Source organism: Suricata suricatta, chromosome 6 (assembly GCF_006229205.1).
Source record: "Suricata suricatta isolate VVHF042 chromosome 6, meerkat_22Aug2017_6uvM2_HiC, whole genome shotgun sequence".
NCBI lineage: Eukaryota > Metazoa > Chordata > Mammalia > Carnivora > Herpestidae > Suricata > Suricata suricatta.
The window spans coordinates 110,553,061-110,563,739 of NC_043705.1; the positions used below are offsets into that span (position 1 = coordinate 110,553,061).

At 37.3% G+C, this 10,679-nt stretch overlaps 1 protein-coding gene across 1 annotated transcript in view; it reads right to left on the reverse strand.

Annotated features, from left to right (window-relative positions):
• The window catches only part of ITGA2 (integrin subunit alpha 2), a 109,139-nt gene that overhangs the window by 81,356 nt on the left and 17,104 nt on the right, over positions 1-10,679 (reverse strand). The window lies entirely within an intron of this gene.

Here is a 10,679-nt window from a genome sequence, read left to right on the forward strand (position 1 = left end):
AACTGTGAGATCATGAGCTGAAGTCGGATGCTTAGCTGACTGAGCCACCCAGGTGCCACCCATGCTAAATACTTTATATGCATGATTAATTAACCCATCCATCCTCAAGATAACTCTAGGATATGACAATTAGTATTATATTTGTTTTACAGAAATTTCTACGGTTCCTGGAGAGAAGTGTGTTTCACAGGTGGAAAGAAATAAGGATCAGGGCAGGATTTGAACACGGGGCTGTCTGATTCAACAGCTTGAATTCTTAAACCACTTATTACCTCTAAGAACTGTTAAATATCTCTAAGCTGTTCAAGGGGCTGAAGGTGATCTACTTTTTCTCCTGAATTCCCAAGATTTTGACATGGACTTTACATGAGATGTCTGTTGGAAAAGCACTGCTGATTACCTCAAAGAAGGAGGAAAAATCATAGGTCCTTGAAAATAGTATCATTTACTTTCAGAAGAGATCATTTTTGAGGATGAAAATGTATAGAATGGTGTCCTATCTCTTTATTCCAGTGAGAACTGTCAAAAGTGGTTTTGGGTTTTAGTGCATCTTTCTGAATGCCCAAGAAACAATAATCATTTTCAAAAACAACAAAAACCTTGATAAAATAAAGCCTTGCTAGACTTTTTGGAAAACTCTTATTTGTGATGGAAAGGGAATGAGGAGAAAGAGCATGGTTGATAGCAGTCAGCCCTTCATTCTGGAGAGAGAAGGCGGTGTGGATATTAACGCTGTCTATGGGAGTAGGAGTATGCCTCATCTGGTGGGAGACCTTTTATTTTTGCAGACACTGAAGGCAGAGTGGACTCTTTAAAACTGACATCCAAGTTCTATTGATATGTGTTTTCATGAAAGAGTATTCCACTTTCTGGGCAGCAATGAAAGTACACGGTATTTCATCAATCTATTGTTTCACTGGGAGGCTGGAGGAAAAGGGCTTGCTCAGCACACTCCTGAGAGCAGCAGCTGCGGAGCGCACCAAAGGAACTAGGAGGCCAGTGACAAAGCTTTGGGGACTTAAGTAATTCACGTGTTTCTCTATGTGCCACAGCCATTCTATTAGCTCTTGTTTATTCAAGGAAGCTTAGCCTATTATTTCTTAAAAATATGGTCTGCCAGGAAGAGAAGGACAAAAAGTAATTTTGAAATACTCTGTAGCAAAATCTACACAGCTCTACAGTTTCAGATTTTTCTCTTTAACATCTATTTTTCATATGCACCACTGCTCCTTCTTATTTTTTAGGAAATAAAATGCAAAAGAAAATAACATAACAAATTAAGGAGGGAACTGGATTAGACATACAGAATACTGGGGTCTTCAATCAACAATACTAGTGTTTATCTTCATCCTACTGTACAGAATGAGATAAACACTTTAAAAATGTTACCAATGCTCTACCATACTAGTAAAATCTTCGGGAAATGATGTCAAATGTCTAATGTTGAAAAGACCACATATGACCAGAATGACCTCACTTTAATTAATTAGACCTATCAATTAGACTTCAGAAGATCATGTAATGACATGAAATCATACTGGAATTCATTTTATAATCTAGTAGTAAATTTTAATTTCTATCTATCTATATATATTATACCTATATTGCATATACCTATATGTACATATATATACACTCATATAAAATATTTTTGAAAAACATACATCAGATCATTCCATCTCTCTACTTAAAATATCCCAGTGTCTTTAAGTTATTAAGTAATTCTCAAGTATAGTTAACACACAATGTTATATTAGTCTCAGGTGTACTGTATAATGATTCAACAATTATTCACGTCACTCAGTGCTCATCATGATAAGCATACTGTTAATCCTTTGTATCCATTTTACTCATCCCTGTGCCCACTTTGCCTCCCTCCTGTTTGGCAACCAGCAGCTTGTTCTTTGTATTAGGAGTCTGTTTTTCTGTTTGTCTCTTTTTCTTTTTGTTCATTTGTTTTGTTACTTCAATCCTACAGATGAGCAAAATCATATAGTATTTGTCTTTCTCTGACTAATCTTTTTCACTTAGCATTATACTCTCTAGGTCCATCCATGTGTTGCAAATGGCAAGATTTCATTCTTTTCTATGGCTGAATAATATTCCACAGTAATATTTTACACACACACACACACACCACATCTTCTTTATCCATTCATCTACTGTTGGACACTTGGGTTGCTTCCATATCTTGACTATTGGGAGTAATACTGCAGTAAACATTAGGGTACATATCTTTTCAAATTAGTGTTTTTGTATTCTCTGGGTAAATATCAGTAGTGGAATTACTGGATCATATGGTTAAATCTATTTTAAGTTTTTGAGGAAAGTCTATACTGTTTTCCACAGTATGCACCACAGACTGCACCAAATTACACTCCCACCAACAGTGCATGAGAGTTCCTTCTTTTCCACATCTATGCCAAGACTTGTTTTTATTTGTGTGTGTGGTTTTTTTTTAAATTAATGCCTTTCTAACAGGTGTGAGGTGATATCTCATTGTGGTTTTGAGTTCGCTCTGTGTGTGTGTGTGTGTGTGTGTGTGTGTGTGTGTGTGTGTTTCCCTGATGATTAATGATGTTGATAATCTTTTCAGGGGTCTGTTGACCATCTGGATGTCTTCTTTAAAGAAATATCTGTTCATGTCTTCTGCCCATTAATTGGATTTTTTTTGGTGTTGAGTTGTATAAGCAATTTATATATTTTGGATATTAACCCCTTATTGGATATATCATTTGTAAATATCTTGTCCTATGCAGTGGGTTATCTTGTTGTTTTGTGGATGGTTCATTCAGTATGCAGAAGCTTTTTATTTTGATAAAGTCCCAATAGATTAATTTGCTTTTGTTTCCATTGCCAGAGGAGACTTGTCTATAAAAATGTATCTACAGTGATGTCAAAGAAATTATTGCTTATGTTTTCTTCTAGGAACTTTATGGTTTCAGATTTCACATTTAGGTATTTAATCCGTTTTGAGTTTATTTTTGTGTATAGTGTAAGAAAATGGTCTAGTTTCATTCTTTTGCATGTTGCTATTCAGTTTTCCCAACACTTGTTGAAGAGGCTGTCTTTTCCCATTGTATATTCTTGTTTGTTTTAGAGAAACACCCCAATGTCTTATCAGCGCACTGACAATAAAACCCAGTTTTCTTCTCATGATTTCAAAGGTCATTCATGATCTGCCCTTGTGTATCTGGCTACATTTTCACCACCCTCCTTGCTCACTATGTTCCAGCCACACTGGCTTTCCTTCTGTCCTTTGAGCACAAGCAGCTCATTCTGATTATGGACTTTGCAGCTGCTTGACCCACTGTCTACAACATTTCTCCCCAACTCAGGATCTAACCTGTTTATTATTTAGGTCTTTGGTCAAACAGGTCTCTGCTCTCTTCATAGAGACTTCCCCTGACTCCTGTCTAGCAGCAACATACTGCTCCATCAATAGACGACTATCACAGCACAAGTTACCTGAAATTATCTTATGTATCGGCATTGTTTTGTGTCTGTTTTGGCCTAGTAAGACCTAAACTCCTTGAGAGCTCAGATCTTATTTATTTTATTCACTCTTATTTTTCTCAGCACTTAATATATTTGTTGACTGAAATGAATTTTTGATTAATATATGGTCTTTAGTGATAATCTGGAATATAGAAAAAATTAGGTTACATCATTTTAATTCAAGTGCAGTGAATCTGGATATATTTCCTTCCAACATTTTCCCTCTATTATTTAAACCATAATGTATATTCCAATTTGTATCATACTATTTCTTAATGGTTATGTCTGCTTACATCTTTCAGAATCATTTTGATGCATTTGATGCCCCAAGAAACCTTTTGAAAAAGCAAAACATAGCTATTATTACCATTGTATAAATAAGGTTAGAAGCCATTCTTGCCCAAAGTCACACAATTGGTGGCTGAGCACAAAGTCTTGGCCTGGCTGATTTTCTCAGCCCTACTGTCTAGAACTTCTTTCATCAATGGTCTGCTCATTTCCTCACAAAATATGTCATTTTCCATCACCATCCCTTATCTCATTGATTCCAAATCTCTTCTTTCCTGCTAATTGAATTCTCCCTCCAAGAACCATGCGTCTTTTGATAAATCTGGACAATCCAATTCATTATACTTATATCTCTTATAATATATATTTACAACTCACTATCTATGTCATCATTTCACACTTAGCCTATGATAATTAGCTTATGCAAACTTAATGTAAGTATTCTGTCTAACTTACTATCTATTCTTTCTTTGAAGTCCCATTATGTATAGAAATATATTTCTATGTCTACCTCATAACTTAATTGAATAATATGGAAAATAACAACCACATTTGGTTCATTATATTCCCTTCCCCCACAACCATGCCTGTATGTCTATATTCACTAATAAATGGATCACTCAAAACATATTTATCCAGGTTCTTTGTACCAGGCATTTTTTAGGTCCTGGGGATATAACAATGAACAAAACAGATGATATTCCTGCTGTCATTGAGCTTCCTTCTGGTAATATGAGTAAAAAACTAATACATCATAACTGGATGAGTATTAAATTTCAGAGAACTACAAAGAACTCTGAACCAAAGTTGATAAAGGGTAAAGCTAAGTTTGAAGGCATCACAGAAGAGGTGGCAATTAATTTGGACCTTGAAGGATGAATTGAAATTTACTACATAAAATGGAAAGCAAAGGTCATACCAGGGACAAGAAATATCCTGCTCAGTTTGTATAGAGATATGAAAAACGAGAGTATGGAATAAAAAAAAATGGCACAGAAAGTCATAGATTATTTCATTAATTTATACATTTCTAGTTCTACATTATATGCACTGAGTTTCATTGAACTTGGCCCTGCCAGGGGCATATTATTACCCAAAGTGTAAATCTTCCCTCCTTGTCCTTATGTGAATGCCTGTGAATGCAATAATAGTGCAACAAACTCAAAGGATTTATCAAGGGTGATCTTACTGTGCATTAGTTAACAGTAATGAAGTCCAGGTATTTCATTGAACCTCACTAAAACTTACTGCAGTTTTAAGTCCTGTATGCCCTGGACGTCTAACCAATCCTCACTATGTCCACAATCATCTTTGATTATAACCTGGGTTGTTGCCATTTTAATACACTAAGGCAAACCAGTTAGATAAACACAACTTGACTAATGCTGAATTTTTTTTTCTTTCATTCATTTAAAAAACTTATAGAGAAACTTCTGCCCAGGGAATTCTTGCTCATCTATGAAATAGCTTTTGGGGGAACCTTAATAATTTAAGAATTAATTTCAGGAAATATGAAATTCATCCTCTCACTTTATTTTGAAAACCCATTTTAAATGGTAAGATAATTCAAAAGAGAAATATGTGTTTAGGTATTAGATATGGTTAACCCAGTTTTGTTTTCAAAATGTAGTGAAGCTCAAATAGGAACAAAATCTTTTGAAAAGAAGAGCAGAAAAAAATGCATACAACAAAACAGGTCATTCTATAATCATCCCCAAAATTTTGGCAGAGGAAGTTTAGTGACTTCCAAAATATCATTGTAAGAGATTAATGACACATATGTAGAGTAAAAGATGGTAGAAGGAGGGTCTAATTTGTGTGACCAATTCATAGTTCAAGAATATCTAAGGGCTGGTGGAACAGGCTTTTCATGGAATGTTTTCATTTGCAGAAAGGTCCAGGGTAATATAAGGGAAGAAATTCATGTTATGAGAAGAGAATCAAGGCCAAAAGCATGAGGTAGATTTGGGAAGAGTAGGGCATTTTTAACTAGGGTGATTAGATTGCAATTCTGACCCATTTCTGCAGATGTGTGCTGGCATTTTAGGGGGGCAATGTCTCAGTTAAACAGTAAACAAAAACATAAGAACTCTGGGGCACCTCGTGGCTCATCCAACTCTTGGTTTGGCTCAGATTATGATCTCATAGTTTTGTGAGTTCAAGCCCATTGTCAGGCTTGGGATTCTGTCTCCTCTGATTCTGACCCTGCCCACTAACACTATCTCTGTCTCTCTCAAAATAAATTAATTAATTAAAAAGAAAACATAAAAACTCTTCCAGTTGTAAAGTAAATAAGTCATAAAGATGTAAAATACACCATGATGAGTACAATTAATAATACTGTATTGTATAGTTGAAAGTTGCTAAGAAAGTAGATCTTAAAAGTTCTAATCATAAGAAAAAACTTTGTAGTTATGTTGGTGATAGATGTTAACTAGACCTATGGTGGTGATCATTTCACAATATCTACGTATATAGAATCATTATGTTGTACACCTGAAAGTAATATAATGCTTTATGTCAATTACATGTCAATAAAAAATAAAATCCAAATTAATCATTATATATATAAGTATATAAACTGATCCTTCTCAGAAGCTGCAGAAGATTGACAGGAGCAAGGGCAAAGGGCAGTGAGCCAGGCATTGCAGGGCAATGGAAGGTCTAGCAGTCACCAAGACGTGGGGCAACATGCTTAGGGGACAACAATGGTTCCCAGGAAAACTGTGCTTGATAGTCAGGGAGAAACGCTCTCATCTAAATCAGGTGCAGGTGAGACTGCAGGTGTGATCTGTCCTGGGGAAAAATTTCTCTCCATCTGTGGGTCTATGAGTTGTCTGCTTCTAAAATACTGTGGTGTACACACAAAAATAAATTCAAAATGGATGAAAGACCTAAATGTGAGATAGGAAACTATCAAAATCCTAGAGGAGAAAATAGGCAACAACCTCTTTGACCTCAGCTGCAGCAACTTCTTGCTCAAAATGTCTCCAAAGCAAGGGGAATAAAAGCAAAAATGAACTGTTGGGACCTCATCAAGATAAAAAGTTCCTGCACTGCAAAGGAAACAATCAACAAGACTAAAAGGCAACTGCAGAATGGGAGAAGATATTTGCAAATGGCGTATCAGATAAAGAGCTAGTATCCAAAATCTATAAAGAACTTACCAAACTCAACACCCAAAAAACAAATAATCCAGTTCCCTCCAGTTCCATCCAGTTCCCTCCAGTTCCAGTGAAGAAATGTACAGAAGACATGAATAGACACTCTTCCAAAGAAGACATCTAGATGGCCAACAGACACATGAAAAGATGCTCAATATCACTCATCATCAGGAAAATACAAATCAAAACTGCACTGAGATACCACCTTACACCAGTCAGAGTGGCTAAAATTAACAACTCAGGAAACAACAAATGCTGGTGAGGATGTGGAGAAGCGGGAACCCTCTTGCACTGTTAGTGGGAATGCAAACTGGTGCAGCCACTCTGGAAAACAGTGTGGAGGTTCCTCAAAAATTAAAAATAGAGGACTACCCAAGGACCCAGCAATAACACTACTAGGAATTTATCCAAAGGATACAGGAGTGCTGATGCAGAGAGGCACCTGTATCCCAATATTTATAGCAGCACTATCAACAATAGCCAAATTATGGAAAGTGCCCAAATGTCCATCCACTGATGAATGGATAAGATGTGGTTTATATATACAATGGAATACTATTTGGCAATGAGAAAGAATGAAGTCCTGCCATTTGCAGCACTGTGGATGGAACTGGAGGGAATTATGGTAAGTGAAATAGGTCAGTCAGAGAAAGACAGATATCATATGTTTTCACTCATATGTGGAAGTTGAGAAATTTAACAGAAGACCATGGGGTAAGTGATGGGGGAAAATAGTTTCAAACAGAGAAGGAGGCAAACCATAAGAGACTCTTAAATACAGAGAACAAACTGAGGGTTCTTGTGGGGGGTACAGGAAAAGGGGAAAATTGGTGATGGGCATTGAGGAGGGCACCTGTCAGGATGAGCACTGGGTGTTGTATGTAAATGATGAATCATAGGGACCTACCCCTGAAACCAAGAGTACACTGTATACACTGTAAGTTAGCTAACTTGACAATAAATTATATTAAAAAAGATAAAAAGAGTGATGTGATAGGTATGTGACAGACATTTCCATTTCAAAAGCGGGAAATTACAAGGCATGAAGGGTCACAGGTACCAAGAAAGTTTAACACAGGTCAAATTCCATTAGGTATCAAGGCCTGAGAATAATCCTCTCTTGCTCAAGGCACTGTCCTCTGGCCTACCACAGTTCTACTGGCCTCTGGTTCTCTATCCCCTTCGGTCCAAGGTGGCAGCATTTCTGCTGAAACGACATTCCTAAAAGCCTGTAGGTCCCCCGTGTACACCCTGGGGATCTAGGCCATTATACAAGAGAGCTCGCCACAGAGTTCTCCCGGATAACGCCATCTCGATCCCTGGCCACTGCAGAGATGGCTGAGAGGATCTGTGAATCCCATGCCTAATCTGTTCTGGAAACTTTCCAACCACACCCTTGGCCTTCTCTTCAGAGCAGCACTTCCTTAACAATGAGTCTCCTATTACTAGCTTTAATTTTTGTAACCTGGTTAGGCTGAGAGCTTCTCAGACCATTAAGTACTGTTCTGTGTTGTTGAGCAGTTTCTCAATTTCTTTCTTTTTGCATTTTACTACATTCATTAAGGAAAAAGCAGGCTACACCTTCCACATTTTGCTGGGAAACCTCCTCAGCCAAACATTGACATTCATTGCTTGAAAGTTCTGTTTTCTACCCAACAAGAGGATATGGCATGAGTCTCCTGCCACTACATAACAAGGATTACCTTCCCTCCAGTTTCTGATAGTGGGTTCCTCATTCCCTTCTGAGAACTTCACCAGAAGGGATTTCAATATTCATGTTTCTACCAACAGTCTCTGAAAGGCAATCTTCAAAGATCCTCTATCCAAATAAGGTAATATTCATGGATTTGGGGGAACAAGGACATAGACATAGCTTTTGGCGATGACCGTTCAACTTCATACAATGGGTATGTCAAGAATGTAAAATCCTGACTGCTGCTTACCTGGTCCAGTTTTCAGGGTTGTGTGTATAGTGAGCAACCCTGATACATCTCCCTCCAGGACAAAGAAAAGGCTTGGTGACTTCTTGTAATAAAACACAGTCTCCTCTCTTGTAAGGCAACCTAGTGTATATGCCGGCATCCATTTGGACCCCTTCACATACTCTTCATGAAACTTCATGGGGAAGCCAAAGGGTTACTGATATAAACATGCTCATGAGCATGCTGCTTGTTGTGTGGTGAGTAATAAAGTCCTTGTCTCCGACTCAGGAATCTTGTGATATCTGTCAGCATCAATAAAACAATAATAGGCTAATGTATTACATAGGGCAAAATCAAGTTTTAGACCTGACAATGTAGAACAAAAGCTCCACAGTCAGGAAGTTGGAAGCTGAATGACAATGAAAATGAATACCTCCTGGGAGGTAAAAGTCTTGGGAGAGCACTGCATTTTCCTACAAGGGTGGAATAGGGATTTGAAGGAATCTTACCTCCGTTTTTTAGAAGCAGAGAGACTCTGGCTGACATCTGAGTAATAATTCCCTGCCTCCTGGTTTGTGTCTACTTTTTTTTTTTAAACAGTGTATGCATGTATCATTTATTTGATAATTACTCTGTATTCATATTAAAGAAATACATGCATCACTTCCTTGGCCAGAGATAAATCCGTTAGTATATTATTAAGGCAAAAGGGGTGTTATGGATGAACTGCAAACCCCCAAGTTCCTCTATTGAAATCCTAAATCCTAATGTGATTATATTTAAATATAGGGCCTTTAAGGAGGTAATTAAGGTTGAAGAGGTCGTAAGGTGGGACCCCACTGTGACAGGACTGGGGTCCACATAAAGGAAGAGTGCCGCACGGCTCTCTCTCCATGTGCTCCCCGAGGTAAGGCTGCGTGAGGACACAAGGAGACGCAGGCCACATGGCAGGAAGGAGGTCTCACCACAAATCAACCCCGATGGCCCCTGGATCTTGGATGACCAGAACTGTGAGAAAATAAACTTCTGTCGTTAAAGCCACCCAGTCTGTGATATTTTGTTAATGGCTGGCCCAGCAGAGTACGACAGAACCAGAAAATTTTAATTTACTCTTTCGAGTTTGAAAGATAATTCTGTCAGTCCATGTATGTGCATTTCTAAATACAGGAGAGATAGATACTAATTCCACTTATATCTCTTAAGTTCATACTTTGTGTGGAGAAAAAAAATCCAGGTTTTTCGCTGACAAAGTAACTGCATCAAGTCTTGGACTGCTGCGGCACGTAGATGATTTTGGGGCCCTCTCACAGTTTTTGATCTTGCAGGCAATGAACATCCTCAGAAGTCTACTGCAAATTCTTCTTAAATCCACTTATCATGATCCATGCAAAAAAGTAGCTACCTTTTATGTAGGAAATGTATGATTAAGTCTTTGGTGTTGTAAAAGCAACTTTTTGCATGGACCTCAAGCATATTGTAGTATAGAGGTGGAATTTAAGGAAAGGTATTAAGCAGGCTGTGTTGTAGCCTATGAACAAGTAATATATTGTATCATTTATCTTGAATGTATCATAGATAAGCTGCTATATAATGACTGCCACTTCAGAGAGCTGTGAAATTAGGTGATTAACTAGTTGTTACTTAACCTTCTAATTTCTGTATAAGTCTAATTACATGAAACAGAAGTTGGTGTTTTGATTTTTTACTTTGCTTTTCTGTTTTGAGTGTCATTGCAACTACTGTATTGTAAAGGATGGAAAATAATTGCATATGTTAAAAAATATGAAACTTTATAAAGTAAAAAAAA